General features: G+C 41.7%; 1 long non-coding RNA gene across 4 annotated transcripts; it reads left to right on the top strand.

Moving 5' to 3' along the window:
- The first annotated feature begins 434 nt into the window (after positions 1 to 434).
- Positions 435 to 3652, top strand: LOC127661067 (uncharacterized). Of its 4 annotated transcripts, none has more exons than XR_007972727.1 (3): positions 435 to 464; positions 1465 to 1548; positions 3556 to 3652. It is a non-coding gene; the product is annotated as an uncharacterized LOC127661067 (long non-coding RNA). The 4 variants fall into 4 exon arrangements; XR_007972728.1 differs by lacking the exon at positions 435 to 464 and adding an exon at positions 601 to 630; XR_007972729.1 differs by lacking the exon at positions 435 to 464 and adding an exon at positions 767 to 796.
- Positions 3653 to 17320: the final 13668 nt, after the last annotated feature.

Below are 17320 nucleotides of genomic sequence, written 5' to 3' on the forward strand. Positions count from 1 at the left end.
TTGTAGTTCACACCTTCAGAAGGTGTCCTCCCCACCTGAGGTTAAATTGGTCTGTGGAAACTAGGACTTTTATTTTTATGATTTTCTGAATGTATGGACAAAAAGGTAATATATGAGTTTTGGGGGGCTCTTATTTTGGAAGACAACATCAGAATGTCCTGAAACATTTTAGTTCACACCTTGAGAAGGTGTCCTCTCCATCTGAGGTGAAATTGGTCTGTGGAAGCTAGGACTTTTATTTTTATGATTTTCTGAATGTATGGACAAAAAAGGTAATATATGAGTTTGGGGGGGCTCTTATTTTGGAAGACAACATCAGAATGTCCTGAAACATTTTAGTCACTTTTGTAAGTGACACTGTGAGGTGTCCTCTCCCCCTGAGGTGAAATTGGTCTGTGGGGGGCTGTTATTTTGGAATTTAACATCAGAATGTCCTGAAACATTGTAGTTCACACCTTGAGAAGGTGTCCTCCCCACCTGAGGTGAAATTGGTCTGTGGAAACTAGGACTTTTATTTTTATGATTTTCTGAATGTGTAAACAAAACATCTAATATTTGAGTTTGGGGGGCTCTTATTTTGGAATTCAACATCAGAATGTCCTGAAACATTGTAGTTCACACCTTGAGAAGGTGTCCTCCCCACCTGAGGTGAAATTGGTCTGTGGAAACTAGGACTTTTATTTTTATGATTTTCTGAATGTATAGACAAAACAGCTAATATTTGAGTTTTGGGGGCTCTTATTTTGGAATTCAACATCAGAATGTCCTGAAACATTGTAGTTCACACCTTGAGAAGGTGTCCTCCCCACCTGAGGTGAAATTGGTCTGTGGAAACTAGGACTTTTATTTTTATGATTTTCTGAATGTGTAAACAAAACATCTAATATTCGAGTTTGGGGGCTCTTATTTTGGAATTCAACATCAGAATGTCCTGAAACATTGTAGTTCACACCTTGAGAAGGTGTCCTCTCCATCTGAGGTGAAATTGGTCTGTGGAAGCTAGGACTTTTATTTTTATGATTTTCTGAATGTATGGACAAAAAAGGTAATATATGAGTTTTGGGGGGGCTCTTATTTTGGAAGACAACATCAGAATGTCCTGAAACATTGTAGTTCACACCTTGAGAAGGTGTCCTCCCCACCTGAGGTGAAATTGGTCTGTGGAAACTAGGACTTTTATTTTTATGATTTTCTGAATGTGTAAACAAAACATCTAATATTCGAGTTTGGGGGGGCTCTTATTTTGGAAGACAACATCAGAATGTCCTGAAACATTGTAGTTCACACCTTGAGAAGGTGTCCTCCCCATCTGAGGTGAAATTGGTCTGTGGAAACTAGGACTTTTATTTTTATGATTTTCTGAATGTATGGACAAAAAAGGTAATATATGAGTTTTGGGGGGGCTCTTATTTTGGAATTCAACATCAGAATGTCCTGAAACATTGTAGTTCACACCTTCAGAAGGTGTCCTCCCCACCTGAGGTGAAATTGGTCTGTGGAAACTAGGACTTTTATTTTTATGATTTTCTGAATGTATGGACAAAAAAGGTAATATATGAGTTTTGGGGGGGCTCTTATTTTGGAAGACAACATCAGAATGTCCTGAAACATTTTAGTTCACACCTTGAGAAGGTGTCCTCTCCATCTGAGGTGAAATTGGTCTGTGGAAGCTAGGACTTTTATTTTTATGATTTTCTGAATGTATGGACAAAAAAGGTAATATATGAGTTTGGGGGGGCTCTTATTTTGGAAGACAACATCAGAATGTCCTGAAACATTTTAGTCACTTTTGTAAGTGACACTGTGAGAAGGTGTCCTCTCCCCCTGAGGTGAAATTGGTCTGTGGAAACTAGGACTTTTATTTTTATGATTTTCTGAATGTATGGACAAAAAAGGTAATATATGAGTTTTGGGGGCTCTTATTTTGGAATTCAACATCAGAATGTCCTGAAACATTGTAGTTCACACCTTGAGAAGGTGTCCTCCCCACCTGAGGTGAAATTGGTCTGTGGAAACTAGGACTTTTATTTTTATGATTTTCTGAATGTGTAAACAAAACATCTAATATTTGAGTTTGGGGGCTCTTATTTTGGAATTCAACATCAGAATGTCCTGAAACATTGTAGTTCACACCTTGAGAAGGTGTCCTCCCCACCTGAGGTGAAATTGGTCTGTGGAAACTAGGACTTTTATTTTTATGATTTTCTGAATGTATGGACAAAAAAGGTAATATATGAGTTTTGGGGGGCTCTTATTTTGGAATTTAACATCAGAATGTCCTGAAACATTGTAGTTCACACCTTGAGAAGGTGTCCTCCCCACCTGAGGTGAAATTGGTCTGTGGAAACTAGGACTTTTATTTTTATGATTTTGTGAATGTGTAAACAAAACATCTAATATTCGAGTTTGGGGGGCTCTTATTTTGGAATTCAACATCAGAATGTCCTGAAACATTGTAGTTCACACCTTGAGAAGGTGTCCTCTCCATCTGAGGTGAAATTGGTCTGTGGAAGCTAGGACTTTTATATTTATGATTTTCTGAATGTATGGACAAAAAAGGTAATATATGAGTTTTGGGGGGCTCTTATTTTGGAATTCAACATCAGAATGTCCTGAAACATTGTAGTTCACACCTTGAGAAGGTGTCCTCCCCATCTGAGGTGAAATTGGTCTGTGGAAACTAGGACTTTTATTTTTATGATTTTCTGAATGTGTAAACAAAACATCTAATATTTGAGTTTGGGGGGCTCTTATTTTGGAATTCAACATCAGAATGTCCTGAAACATTGTAGTTCACACCTTGAGAAGGTGTCCTCCCCACCTGAGGTGAAATTGGTCTGTGGAAACTAGGACTTTTATTTTTATGATTTTCTGAATGTATGGACAAAAAGGTAATATATGAGTTTTGGGGGGCTCTTATTTTGGAATTCAACATCAGAATGTCCTGAAACATTGTAGTTCACACCTTGAGAAGGTGTCCTCCCCACCTGAGGTGAAATTGGTCTGTGGAAACTAGGACTTTTATTTTTATGATTTTCTGAATGTGTAAACAAAACATCTAATATTCGAGTTTGGGGGCTCTTATTTTGGAATTCAACATCAGAATGTCCTGAAACATTGTAGTTCACACCTTGAGAAGGTGTCCTCTCCATCTGAGGTGAAATTGGTCTGTGGAAGCTAGGACTTTTATTTTTATGATTTTCTGAATGTATGGACAAAAAAGGTAATATATGAGTTTTGGGGGGCTCTTATTTTGGAAGACAACATCAGAATGTCCTGAAACATTGTAGTTCACACCTTGAGAAGGTGTCCTCCCCACCTGAGGTGAAATTGGTCTGTGGAAACTAGGACTTTTATTTTTATGATTTTCTGAATGTATAAACAAAACATCTAATATTTGAGTTTGGGGGGCTCTTATTTTGGAATTCAACATCAGAATGTCCTGAAACATTGTAGTTCACACCTTGAGAAGGTGTCCTCCCCATCTGAGGTGAAATTGGTCTGTGGAAACTAGGACTTTTATTTTTATGATTTTCTGAATGTATGGACAAAAAGGTAATATATGAGTTTTGGGGGGCTCTTATTTTGGAATTCAACATCAGAATGTCCTGAAACATTGTAGTTCACACCTTGAGAAGGTGTCCTCCCCACCTGAGGTGAAATTGGTCTGTGGAAACTAGGACTTTTATTTTTATGATTTTCTGAATGTGTAAACAAAACATCTAATATTCGAGTTTGGGGGGCTCTTATTTTGGAATTCAACATCAGAATGTCCTGAAACATTGTAGTTCACACCTTGAGAAGGTGTCCTCCCCATCTGAGGTGAAATTGGTCTGTGGAAACTAGGACTTTTATTTTTATGATTTTCTGAATGTATGGACAAAAAAGGTAATATATGAGTTTTGGGGGGCTCTTATTTTGGAATTCAACATCAGAATGTCCTGAAACATTGTAGTTCACACCTTGAGAAGGTGTCCTCCCCACCTGAGGTGAAATTGGTCTGTGGAAACTAGGACTTTTATTTTTATGATTTTCTGAATGTGTAAACAAAACATCTAATATTCGAGTTTGGGGGCTCTTATTTTGGAATTCAACATCAGAATGTCCTGAAACATTGTAGTTCACACCTTGAGAAGGTGTCCTCTCCATCTGAGGTGAAATTGGTCTGTGGAAGCTAGGACTTTTATTTTTATGATTTTCTGAATGTATGGACAAAAAAGGTAATATATGAGTTTTGGGGGGCTCTTATTTTGGAAGACAACATCAGAATGTCCTGAAACATTGTAGTTCACACCTTGAGAAGGTGTCCTCCCCACCTGAGGTGAAATTGGTCTGTGGAAACTAGGACTTTTATTTTTATGATTTTCTGAATGTGTAAACAAAACATCTAATATTCGAGTTTGGGGGGCTCTTATTTTGGAATTCAACATCAGAATGTCCTGAAACATTGTAGTTCACACCTTGAGAAGGTGTCCTCCCCATCTGAGGTGAAATTGGTCTGGAAACTAGGACTTTTATTTTTATGATTTTCTGAATGTATGGACAAAAAAGGTAATATATGAGTTTTGGGGGGCTCTTATTTTGGAATTCAACATCAGAATGTCCTGAAACATTGTAGTTCACACCTTGAGAAGGTGTCCTCCCCACCTGAGGTGAAATTGGTCTGTGGAAACTAGGACTTTTATTTTTATGATTTTCTGAATGTGTAAACAAAACATCTAATATTCGAGTTTGCGGGGGCTCTTATTTTGAAATTCAACATCAGAATGTCCTGAAACATTGTAGTTCACACCTTGAGAAGGTGTCCTCCCCATCTGAGGTGAAATTGGTCTGTGGAAACTAGGACTTTTATTTTTATGATTTTCTGAATTTATGGACAAAAAAGGTAATATATGAGTTTTGGGGGGGCTCTTATTTTGGAATACAACATCAGAATGTCCTGAAATATTGTAGTTCACACCTTGAGAAGGTGTCCTCCCCATCTGAGGTGAAATTGGTCTGTGGAAGCTAGGACTTTTATTTTTATGATTTTCTGAATATATGGAAAAAAAGGTAATATATGAGGGAGGGGGGGTTCTTATTTTGGACTTCAATATATCATGCAGTGACAGGTTGTGAGGTGTGCTAAAATCTTTCTTTCTTTCTGACAGACAGACAGACAGAATAAATGAATGCATGTGAAATTGCCTTAGCAGGAATTAACTTGTTTTAGTTCTGACGGTCATACCGCAATAACCAGTGTATACGCGCACCACGAAATATAGGTGCGGCTAGTTTGACCGCTCATTTCGAAGTGGCGGCTGGCTTGACCGCAGTCTCAGTTTGGGGGGAAAATATATATCAATATATTTACATATTTTTTAGAGAATCTGCAAGACTCTTTCTGCAAAAAAATTATATTTAGCTGTAAAGTTGTCTAAATTCAAGTGCTTTAAACAGTGGCAAGAAATAGTATGTGAACCCTTCGATACTACCTGCATTTATTTATAAATTTGTCTAAAAATCAGGTTTGATCTTCATCTAAGTTACAATAATGAACAAACACAATCTGTTTTAACAAATAACAGAAAAAATATTTTTGGTTCTTCTACGTATTGAATACATAATTCAAGCATTTACAGAGCAGGTTGGAAAAAGTATGTGAACCCCTAGGTTAATAACGTCAACAAAAGCTAATTAGAGTCAGGAGTTGGCAAACCTGGCATCCAGTTAATGAAATGAGATTGGAGGAGTGGGTTAGAGCTACTTTGACTTAAAAATTCAAACATGAAGCATATGCTGACGTGGACCATGCTTCACAAAAAAAAAAAAAAAAGAATCTCAGAAAACCTACGGTTGAAGACAGTTTACATACACTAAGGTTGAAGTCATTAAAACTAATTACCACTCCACAGATTTAATTTTAGCAAACTATAGTTTTGGCAAGAAGTTTAGGACAATTACTTTGTGCATGACAAAGTAATTATTCCAACAATTGTTTACAGACAGATTGTTTCACTTTTAATTGACTACAACAATTCCAGTTGACTGTGCCTTTAAGCAGCTTGGGAAATTCCAGAAAATGATGTAAAGACTTTAGACAATTGTTTTCTGATAGGAGGTGTACTCGTGGATGTATTTTAAGGCCTACCTTCAAACTCCATGCCTCTTTGCTTGACATCATGTGAAAATGAAAAGAAATAAGCCAAGACCTCAGAAAAAAAATTGTGGACCTCCACAAGTCTGGTTCATCATTACTTTTAACTGACTGAATGCCAAAATAACAGTAATCACAATAAACTGAGAATACATTCAAACATGAATGCAGATAAAGGTTGCTCTGTGTTTTGCTTTTTAAAGTATGCTCAATTCATACACAGCTATGATTTAAAGTGATAGTTCACCCAAAAATAATAATCTCTCAATATTTACTCACCCTCATGCCATCCCAGATGTGTATGACTTACTTTTTATTGCTGAACACAAATGAACTCAACTCTGCAGGTCAACAAAATGCAAGTGAATGGGTACCAACATTTTGAAGGTCCAAATAGTACATAAAGACAGCATTAAAGTAATCCACAAGACTCCAATGTTTAAATCCATATCTTCAGAAGCAATACAATAGGTGTGGGTGAGATCAGTCTCAATGTTCACTTTCACATTCTTCTTTTGTTTTTGGTGATTCACATTCTTTGTGCATATCACCACCTACTGAGCAGGGAGGATAATTTACAAAGGACTTAAATATTGATTTGTTTCTCACTCACACCTATCATATCACTTCAGAAGATAGTCTTATTGACTACTTATATGCTTCCTTTATGTGCTTTTTTAGCTTCAAAATTGTGTGGACCTACAGAGCTGAGATATTCTTCTAAAAATCTTTGTTTTTGTTCAGCATAAGAAAGGAAGTCTGGAATGAGGGTGATTAAATGATGAGAATTTTCATATTAGGAAACTATCCCTTTAAAAGTAATGCAAAACACTTTTCAAAATATTCTTTATTTGACCATGTAATTTTTAAATGAATTTGCACTTTCCACAACATTCTACAAATAATCTAGTATGTGACAACTTTGGGCAATAATCCATGGTAAAAACCTTAAGAATTAGGGCTTTATATATTTAATTTATTCTCAACAGACCTAAAAGTATTCCCTCAATTACAGAGGTCTAGATGTCAGTGTGGTTTTTCATGTGGAGTCCAGCACTGTTCATCAGTAGCCAGCATGCCTTAAGCGTGCGTGCCTTTCTATGCAGCCATGTGAAGTGCCGTCGCCCCCTGGTGGTCAAATGCCACTGGTGCGCATCTCTGATAAAAGATTGACAAATGCTGAAAATCAAATGCCACAAAAAGCACTATATAAGTGTAAAGGAGTTCAATGTAAAATAGGAGGTGAGAACTGGTTTGAAAGTATAAATAATATTTTAAAGTAAAAATGAAACCAAAAGACACAAACACACACATGACGGACAGCTGTCCATAAACGATGTCTCTCTATATCTCACCACCATCCACAGGCCTTTATCCCTCTCAGAGGCTTGATTAGTCTGATAAGGGACCGGGTGTGTAAAATCACTACCCAGCCCTGCCCTCTGCACTGTCACAATAAGCAATAGAAATATTAAATATGCCATTGAAAACAAAAAGCTGATTTCTGACAGTGTTTGAGCTGAAGACAAATACAAGCTTTAAATTGTCTAGAGCTTATGATGAAAGCCAATTATTGTAAATAACTGTAATCTCAGTCTGCTCTATTTAACAAGCAAGGAAAACTTTACCACAGGGAAACAACAACCTTAACTCAGAGTCTAGGTAACAATTCCAATTACTTATTTTGCAACATTGCCTTTAACACACTTACTTTGTTTATTAAAATGTAAATGTTAAAATGTCTCTTAAATTTGACAGTCTACTTCAAGAAATCTCCTTATGGACGAACTTCCACCAGATTACTGTTGTCGTTATGACTATTTCTAGTAATTATATAAATGTAATTGTTGGTGTCTCATAAAAACTACAACTCCAGACAGAAAGATTAAAAGTAAAGGGTATGAAAAAAATAATACAAACACAATTTTTTTAAACTATGTACAAACAACAATGGCTGAATGAAAGAGGAAGTGCTGTAAAGTAAAAGCGCTTACATTTGCTCTAAGGAGATACCAGATGACATCTTTATTGCCTGTGGAAGCAGCCAAATGCAGTGGAGTGACCTTATAATTATCTGCATCTGAGAAACGGAACATTCCAGTCTTCCACAGGTACTGCATGGCAATTCTAACAGGTAGCAAGAAACAGAAAGAGGAATACAGAGGACAATATCCTGACATATGCAGCACACACCTGTCATCATTTAATCACCCATATGACTTTCTTTATTACATGAAACACAAAAGGAGCTATTTATAGTAGAATGTTCAAGCTGCTCTCTTCCATACAATGAAAGTGAAAGGTGAAAAAAAGGCTGTCAAGTAAGAGTTCAGTGAATAACCAGGCTTTAATTTCAGTCTGTTCCTCACATAAAGCTATCATATGACTTCAAAAGACTTGGAAAATAGTGCTTGATTCACATGGACAACTTTTACGTCCATTTTTACAGGCCATGGTCCCCAACCAATTTCATTGCATAGGAGAGAGCAGCGCGAACATTCTTCTAAACCTTTTCTTTTGGGTTCACAAAAGAATGAAAGTCATATGTGTTTGGAATGACGTGACGGTGGGTAAATGATGATGAAAATTATGATCCTTTTGCATGAACTATGCCTTATCAAAATGTTTTCTGCCTATCAAACCACTAGGCTATCATAAAGCTGCAGCACTAGTGTAACAGGTTCAGCACAATACAGTCCTGGAGTTACTTACATGCTTCCACCACCTGCTGCATGATGAAAAGATGTTTTCCCTTACTCATCTACTATACGTACGTACGCACAGTGCTGCATCATTTTGTGCATGATAGAAATATTGCCATTTCTGGTTCAGTAACAAAGTACAAAAAGTCTGAAGCCTTGCTTGTAAAACAGGAGAATGGTGTTTAATCTTTCATTAGATAGATGAGGTCCATCAAGCAAAGTGAAAAGGAGTTTGTTCTGCATCACAATGGATGTTTGGATCAGCACCGCTGTTCAGCAGAAGCTCAACCATTGGCCGGTTTCCATGGTGACCAGCAAAGTGGATGGCTGTGTAACCACCCCAACCTGGATAAATGAGAAAACTTCTAAACTTTTGTCAAAAAGTTTGTCATAGAAACACAAAAGTCATAGTGCTGGATTCAGACCTAGTTAATGGGATAGTTCACCTAAAAACGAAAATTCTCTCATCATTTATTCACCTCATGCTATCCCAGATGTGTTTGATTTTCTTTCTTCTGCAGAACTCAAACAAAGACTTTTAGAAAAATATTTCAGCTCTGTACGTCCATACAATGCAACCAAAATTTTGAAGTTCAAAAAAGCACATAAAGGCTGCATAATGGTAATCTATTGGTTAAATCTTCTGAAGCAATCCAATCCATTTTGGGTGAAAACAGACCATAATATAACTCCGTATTTCATTATAAATCTTGACATCAGCAGTCTCCTTGGCAATTGTGATTTCATGCTCGATTACACTTCCTAGCGCTCTGCCCCAAAGTCTTTTATAGCAAATCAGTTCACTCGGCAGCCATTTTTGAAATGCTCCCGGATAGCTATTTTCTATTTTAAGTGGCATACAAGTGCAGCTTCTATCTACTTGAATGAGGAAAGAGCAAAATCTCCAAAATGGTTGGTTAAGATAACAATCAAAGAACATATTGCAAATCAGCTGTTAATTCTGACAACACTGGAATCATAAATTGTGCTTCTTTACCTCAAATTACGCAAAATAAAATAAAAATATTCCTAGCTCGTATAGCTAATGCATTTTAATAGAAGTGGCCCATCTCTGCTAAATATACTTTGTCTGAACATGCACTAGTTAGTGTAATTGAGCTTGAAATCATGATTATGCCTAGAGACTGCAGTGGCAAGATGTACAGTGAAAAAGGAGTTAGGCCTGTATTTTGGTCTGTTCTCACACAAAACCGATTGGACCACTTCAGAAGACATGGATTAAACCACTAGACTTTTATGCTTCCTTTAAGATCATTTGAAGCTTCAAAAGTTTTGGTCACCATTCACTTTCTATTTTGCATTGTTTGGACCCACAGAGCTAAAATATTCTTCTGAAAATCTTAATTTGTGTTCAGCTGTAGAAAAAAGTCATACACATCTTTGGGTGAACTATTTCTTTAATAGTTCTGGGAACATTTTTTTTTTCTGACTACCCTACAATATGACTTGACAGATGAGTAGAAGATGAGCTGACAATTTTACTATAGACATGCACTAAATACTTGTTTATAACGTGTACATAATAAAATCTCTCTTCAACGTCTGAACAAACTTCAGCACTGGATTTATCCCCTTTAGATGAAATTACAAGATGTACTATGGTAACTGTAGTTTCCACCAAAATACTATAATTGTGTTTACTGTAAAAAGAAACATAATAGATTATTAATGGATCTCATTTCTACAAGTGTATGCCTTCTTTAATTCCTTTTTAATTACAGTCATGTCTAATACAATTTTTTTTTTAAATATATATAATAGAAGTATTAAAGGAATATTCATTTTTAATACAATACAAATTTAGCTCAATCGACAGCATCTGTGGCATAACATTGATTACCACAATAAAATGTTTTGACTTGTCCCTACTTTTCTTTAAAAAAAGCAAAAATTGAGGTTCCAGTGAGACACTTCCAATGGAATTGAATGGGGCCAATCCATACTCAAGGCTTCAAATTTAGAGCCACATGACATAAACAATATAAATGTTAACAGGATTTTAGTGTGATACAATCTCTTATTAACCTTTTCTGTGTAAAGTTGTAGCCAATTTTACAACTTCTTTGCATGATGATTTAATGTCAACAAACCCCAAAACGACTGTAAAACTGACGACTTAAACAAATTTACAACTCAAATAATTTCTGATAAGTTTTAACATTGATTTGAGTATTTTTAATGTCTTCATGCATAATGGCATTGTGAAAAATTAAGGATGTAAGCCCATAAAGTAATAAAAGGCCTAAAACTTTCCAAACTGAGCATGTAGACGTGTCACTAGACTCAAACTGACCTTCATGGTGAATTTTTCACAGATCAGTTTGTCATTTAACCAATTTTTTGAGTTCTTGGGTCAACAGTTTATCTGACAAATCAATGTTATAGGCTTTGACAGGTCATATTTGTAATGATGGGCTAGCAATTACAGGCAGACGAAGATGAGATGCTGTGAAGAACCCAAGTGCAGTTTATTACAAACGTGAAATCCAAAAACTGTAAATCCAAACGTGAACAAAGCATAAACTTGACATGAAAAACCCAACAACATTACATTAACAATACCTGACAAGAGACAATGGCAAACATGAGGGCTTAAATACATAGACATGAGTAACAATAAACAAGACAACCAATCACAAGACTGAACTAATAAACAAGGCATCAAGACAATGACCATGAACCAATTATATAACAGAACTAATAACAAGACTATATAACCAATGGGAACAGGATAATCACATGACTTGACATGGAAACAGGGAATCACATGACATGGCAGGGAATCAGGAAATAAAAAGACATGGAAACACTTTTCAAAATAAAAGACATCAACACAAAACATGAACAAAAACACAACTAGACATGACAACAGTCTTGAAACTCATGATAATTCTGATGGAAAAACACTAGTTTCACACAAAACTGGATTTGTGAAAACTTCCACAGATTGATTTTACAGTTAAATGGCTTTGGTTTATTGATGACAAATTAAATTGATATGGATGGTATGTCAACTAGTTAATCATTTTGTTTAACCTTTGTGTGGTGTTCAGTTTATTTTTGACCCATTTTGATTTAGTTTCTTTTTATAAATGTTTACATTTTCTTCCCAATTTGGAATGCCCAATTCCCAATGTGCTCCAAGTCCTCATGGTGGCGTGGTGACTCACCTCAATCCACATCTCACCATGTGCCCCACTGAGAGTCAGAACTACATTATAGCTACCACAGGGATTTTGCCCAATGTGACTCTACCCTTCCTAGCAACCGGGACAATTTGGTTGCTAGGAGACCTGGCTGGAGTCACTCAGCACGCCCTGGTTTCAAACTCGCGACTCCAGGGCTGGTAGTCAGCATCTTTACACACTGAGCTACCCAGGACCCCCTTTGATTTAGTTTCTTTAATAAAAATGGTTCCATCTCGGTGGACCAAGGTTTGGTTACTTTTCCTACATTTGCCATCTGAACACACAAAAAAATTGGTCTGTATTCAATGAGTTTAGGCCATGACAAAAAAAGGAACACTAATGGTGTTCCAGGTAATTTTGACCCACCATAGGAAATGAATGGAAAAGACTAAAACAGAGAACAATAATATCACTTATGCCTCCTATACACTAAACAACTATCAAAGATGTCAGATCGTGGTACCATTCATACTACAACTGTCTGAAATTATGTTTCACAACAAAGTACTTGAGAGAAGTGATATGAGATATGAAAACAAAAAATCGTGTTTAAAATCGTGTAGTCTAAAGCCTATAACTTTGATATTTCAGCTAATCTGTGAAAACATGCACAAATCATCAAGGTCATTTTGAGCCTACTGTGACCTGTGAAGATGGTCAGTTTTTAGAAGTAAAAGCTGATTACCTTATTACTCAACGCAGTGGGGGTAGAGCAGTAAGACGCAATCAAACACAACCAAATGTGATGGTGAAAGTTTTCAGTTCTCTTACGAGAGGTTCTCTCGTATTGCGTAAGCTAGCTTACGCTACGGGAAAGATTCATCTTTTCTGAGATATTGAAGCCAAAAAATTATCCTTAATTTTGTATCCATTGTCAACGCAGTGCGGCAGCTGCAGACCTTGAGCGGGCTAGCTAGCGAGCTCATTGGTTGCTCTGCGGCAACTGCTGCAGCCTATAGACGAGCTTGGGCGAACTCGCATCCAATGAGAGGCGTCCGCGCGCTCACTGCATCAAAGCCCGCCAAAAAGGGCGTGACTAGAGTGCATATAAGCGTAGTTCGTAGGCTGGAACCCTGATTTTCATCTCTTCAGCGAAGCTCTTCGCATCTCTGAACTGGAAGCCGCGTCGCCGTTCGAGGGGCATCTAGCAAGCGTGGACAGCGCTCGAAGAAGCTGGCCGTCTTCGCCACCTTAAGCCATCCTGCGAGCTACGCCATCCGGCGACGTATCCTTTTTTAGAGCAAGCTAAGTTCCTCAGCGAACTTCACAAAAGAGTATCGAGCGTCTTTTTAAAGATGCCTCGCACTTCCTGCGGCTCATGCCGCGCTCCTCTCAGCGCCGGAGACCGACACATCATCTGCGCTCTCTGCCTGGGACTGGGGCATGCAGAGCTCGCCCTCGCTGACGGCGAATGCAACCTCTGCGAGGAGCTTCCGATGTCGACCCTGCGGGCTCGACTCGAAGTATGCAAAACCGGAGCTGCCGCGCCGCCTTCTGTTTCGCCGCGCCGGAAGAAGCGCCGCTCCCAAAGGCTGCCGGAACCGGTTTTAGAAGCGACTGTCTCGCCGGAGCCCCTCCCTCGAGCATCGCCGGCGAGCGGCCGCACTGCTGCCACCTCGGAGAGCGAGGCGGAGGACAAGGCTGCTGTTCCATCATGGCTTCGGACAGCGAGGAGTGGTCACAAGCCTCCTCAATGGCCCAGGAATCCAGCAGGACCCGCGCCGGGATCAAAGGGGAACTGATACGCCTCCTCACACAGGCTGTCGACCGCCTCGGCTCGAGTGGTCACCACCCCCTGAGCAGGCTCCCAACAGACTCGATGGCTGTTTTCTTCAAAGCCGTCACCGCGCGGCGCCCGGCCGCTCCCTTCCTGCCGGAACTCCACGCCGAGCTCTCTAAATCGTGGAACGCGCCTCTCTCGGCCATTCAGTGGACGGCGCCGCCGAGAAGGGCTACTCTTCCATCCCCCCGGTCGAGGATTCGGTAGCAGCACACCTTTGCCCGCCCTCCGCGAGATGGCGGTCTAAACCAGTGCTCCCGTCTAAGGCCTGCAGAACTACTTCCGTCTGTGTTGGCCGCGCCTATTCCGCCACCAGCCAAGCCGCATCTGCTCTGCATTCCATGGCTGTCTTGCAGATCCTCCAAGCGGACCTTCTTCGGGAGTGGGATGAGAGAGGCAGGCACCCAGAGGCTGTTACAGATCTAAGGAGCGCGACGGACCTCGCCCTTCGCGCCACCAAAGCTGCAGCCCAAGCTATAGGGAAGTGCATGGCCTCGCTGACTGTAACCGAGAGACACCTGTGGCTAACGCTAGCCGACATGGGAGAAACTGAGCGCTCCACGTTCCTCAACGCGCCGCTCTCTCCGTCCGGTCTCTTCGGTTCCGCGGTAAGTGGCATTGTTGACCGTTTTTCGGAAGTCCAGAAAGCCACCCAAGCCATGAATCTCTTCCTGCCTCGCCGCGCTAGCTCCTCTGCATGCCGCCCACGTAACCAGCCTCCTGCACGAGCATCTTCACAGCGCCCAGCTCAACAAAGCCAGACTTCCCAGCGCCGACAGGGCGGCCGACCCAGATCGCGCTCAGACAGCCGCCGTAGACCACCGCCCCCCCGCGGGCCTCGGCCTAAGATTGCGCTGAAACCTGAACAACCGAAGTCCTCCTAGCTTTGTTGAACAAACGACGGCTCAGTCCCGCCGCGGCCGGACCACCGTCAAAGCTTCGCCCCTGTCAGTCCCCTTCTCTCAGGCTACTGCAGTGGTGAATTTAGCAGCCAACAAGCCGGTGACACTGCCCGCTTGCCTGCACTCAAACGCCGTTTTCACGGCAACCCAAATAAATCTTGTAAAGAGCAAACATGTCTTATGTGTAGAAAATGTGCCCACAACCCTGTGTTCGCCCCTACACACAAGCATAACACATCCCGTGCCCCTATCAGAGCACGCTCTCATAAAGCGGTTACGAACCGCTCGAGCGTCAGAGTCAATGAAGGCGCCCACAAATGCGTGCACACGCCCATTCTCTGGCCGCTCTGTCACACGACCAGCCCTATGTGTAGAAAACGTGCCCACAATCCAGTGTTCACTTCTGCACACAAGCACTGCATGTCTCGTGTCCCCACCAGAGCACGCTCACATAAAGCGGTTACGAAAGATGCATACTTTCAGATTCAGATAAATCCCCGTCACAGGCCATTCTTGAGATTCGCCTTCGACGGCCAGGTTTATCAATACACCGTCCTTCCGTTCGGCCTGTCCTTAGCACCCCGTACTTTCACGAAGTGCATGGATGCGGCGCTCGCACCCCTGCGGAGTCAGGGTTTGCGAATTCTGAACTATTTGGACGACTGGCTGATTATGGCTCAGTCACATATGGAGCTTCTGTCTCACAGAGCAGTTCTCCTCAGCCATCTGAACAGTTTGGGTCTTGCAGTCAAATGGACCAAGAGCTCACTACAGCCCAGTCAGACAATTTCCTTCCTTGGGATAGAACTAGACTCCGTGGCAATGACGGCTCGCTTATCTACACAGCGCACGCGCCGTGTTCAGCGACTAGCCGCATCTTTTCAGATGAACAGCCTCACGCCTCTGAAGAAATTCCAGAGAGTGCTAGGTTACATGGCCTCAGCCGCAGCAGTACTTCAGCTGAGTTTACTGCACATGCGCCTGCTTCAGCATTGGCTAAGCACCCGCGCGTCTCGCCGGGCTTGGGCCACAGGCCGCCAGCCCATCAAGGTGACTCAGACCTGTATTTCAGCTCTGCAGCCTTGGACAGTGGCCGAGTGGTATCAGCGAGGAGTGACAATGGGAGCTGAATCTCGCCGAAAAGTCATCTCGACAGACGCGTCCAACACGGGTTGGGGCGCGGTCTGCGAGGGCTCTCCGGTTTTCGGCCTATGGTCAGTTCAGGAAAAGCTCCTTCACATAAATTGTCTGGAAATGACAGCGGTCGAGTACGCGCTCGTGCGCTTTCTCCCGGTCATTCAGGGTCACCACGTCCTGGTCCGTTCGGACAACAGATCTGTGGTATCCTACCTAAACCGTCAGGGCGGTGTCAGATCCAGGAACCTTTTCCATCTGACGGAACGCATACTGAGTTGGTCCCAGTGCCACCTGCGCTCGCTGAGAATATTGTCCAGAGACAATATTCCCCCAGGGGAATGGTCCCTGCACAAACAGTCCAGACGTTATGGCACCTATTCGGCAGAGCAGAGATAGACCTCTTTGCGTCAGAAGAGAACTCTCACTGCCCGATATTTTTCTCGAAAAGCGAGGACGCGCTGGCCCAGGACTGGCCCTGGCGCCCGCTTTACGCCTTCCCCCCCGTCTCGCTATTGCCACAGGTAATGCAGAGGATCAGGGAAACGCGTCACTCGGTGCTCCTCATAGCCCCGCGTTGGGAGAATCAGACATGGTTCCCGGAGCTTACGCAGCTGTCACTGACAGCGCCGTGGCCCATCCCAGTGAGAGCAGATCTCCTCTCTCAAGCTCGCGGCACAATCTGGCATCCCCACCCAGAGCGCTGGGCGCTGCATGTGTGGGTGATCAACGACTACCCGTCGCTCTGCCAGAAGGAGTAATAAATACCATTATACACGCTAGAGCCCCTTCCACAAGAAGACTCTATGCGTCAAAATGGTCTGTGTTCTCAAAATGGTGCACCGACAGAGACCTGGACCCGCGGACATGTGGGGTGTCGTCGCTGCTCGTATTTCTACAAGAGCTGCTGGATAAGGGCAGATCCCCATCCACGCTCAAAGTGTATGTGGCAGCCGTTGCGGCGTTCGCTGAACCCCTGCACGGCCAGTCATGGGGAAAAAGCGAGCTGGTCATCCGCTTCCTTAGGGGAGCTAGAAGGATGAACCCCGCGCCCCCATCGGTTCCTATCTGGGATCTTTCTATAGTTCTCGAAACTATGAAAGCCCCCCTTTCGAACCACTTCAATCCGTGGATTTGAAATACCTTTCACTCAAAACCGTTTTCTGACTGCCCTGTCATCAGTCAAGCGTGTGGGAGACCTTCAAGCGCTGTCTGTCAGCGCTGCGTGTCTTGAGTTTGGACTAAGTGACTCCAAGGTCATTTTAAAACCTAGACACGGCTATGTTCCCAAGGTGATCGGTACTCCTTTCAGAGCACAGGTCATTTCCCTATCGGCGCTACCAGCATCCGATAGCGAACGCGACGCCAATCTCCTTTGCCCAGTCAGAGCACTGAGATTGTATACCGCGCGCTCCGCCGCTTTCAGGCGCTCTGAGCAGCTTTTCGTTTCGTTCGGA

This window comes from Xyrauchen texanus, chromosome 20, assembly GCF_025860055.1.
Source record: "Xyrauchen texanus isolate HMW12.3.18 chromosome 20, RBS_HiC_50CHRs, whole genome shotgun sequence".
Lineage (NCBI taxonomy): Eukaryota > Metazoa > Chordata > Actinopteri > Cypriniformes > Catostomidae > Xyrauchen > Xyrauchen texanus.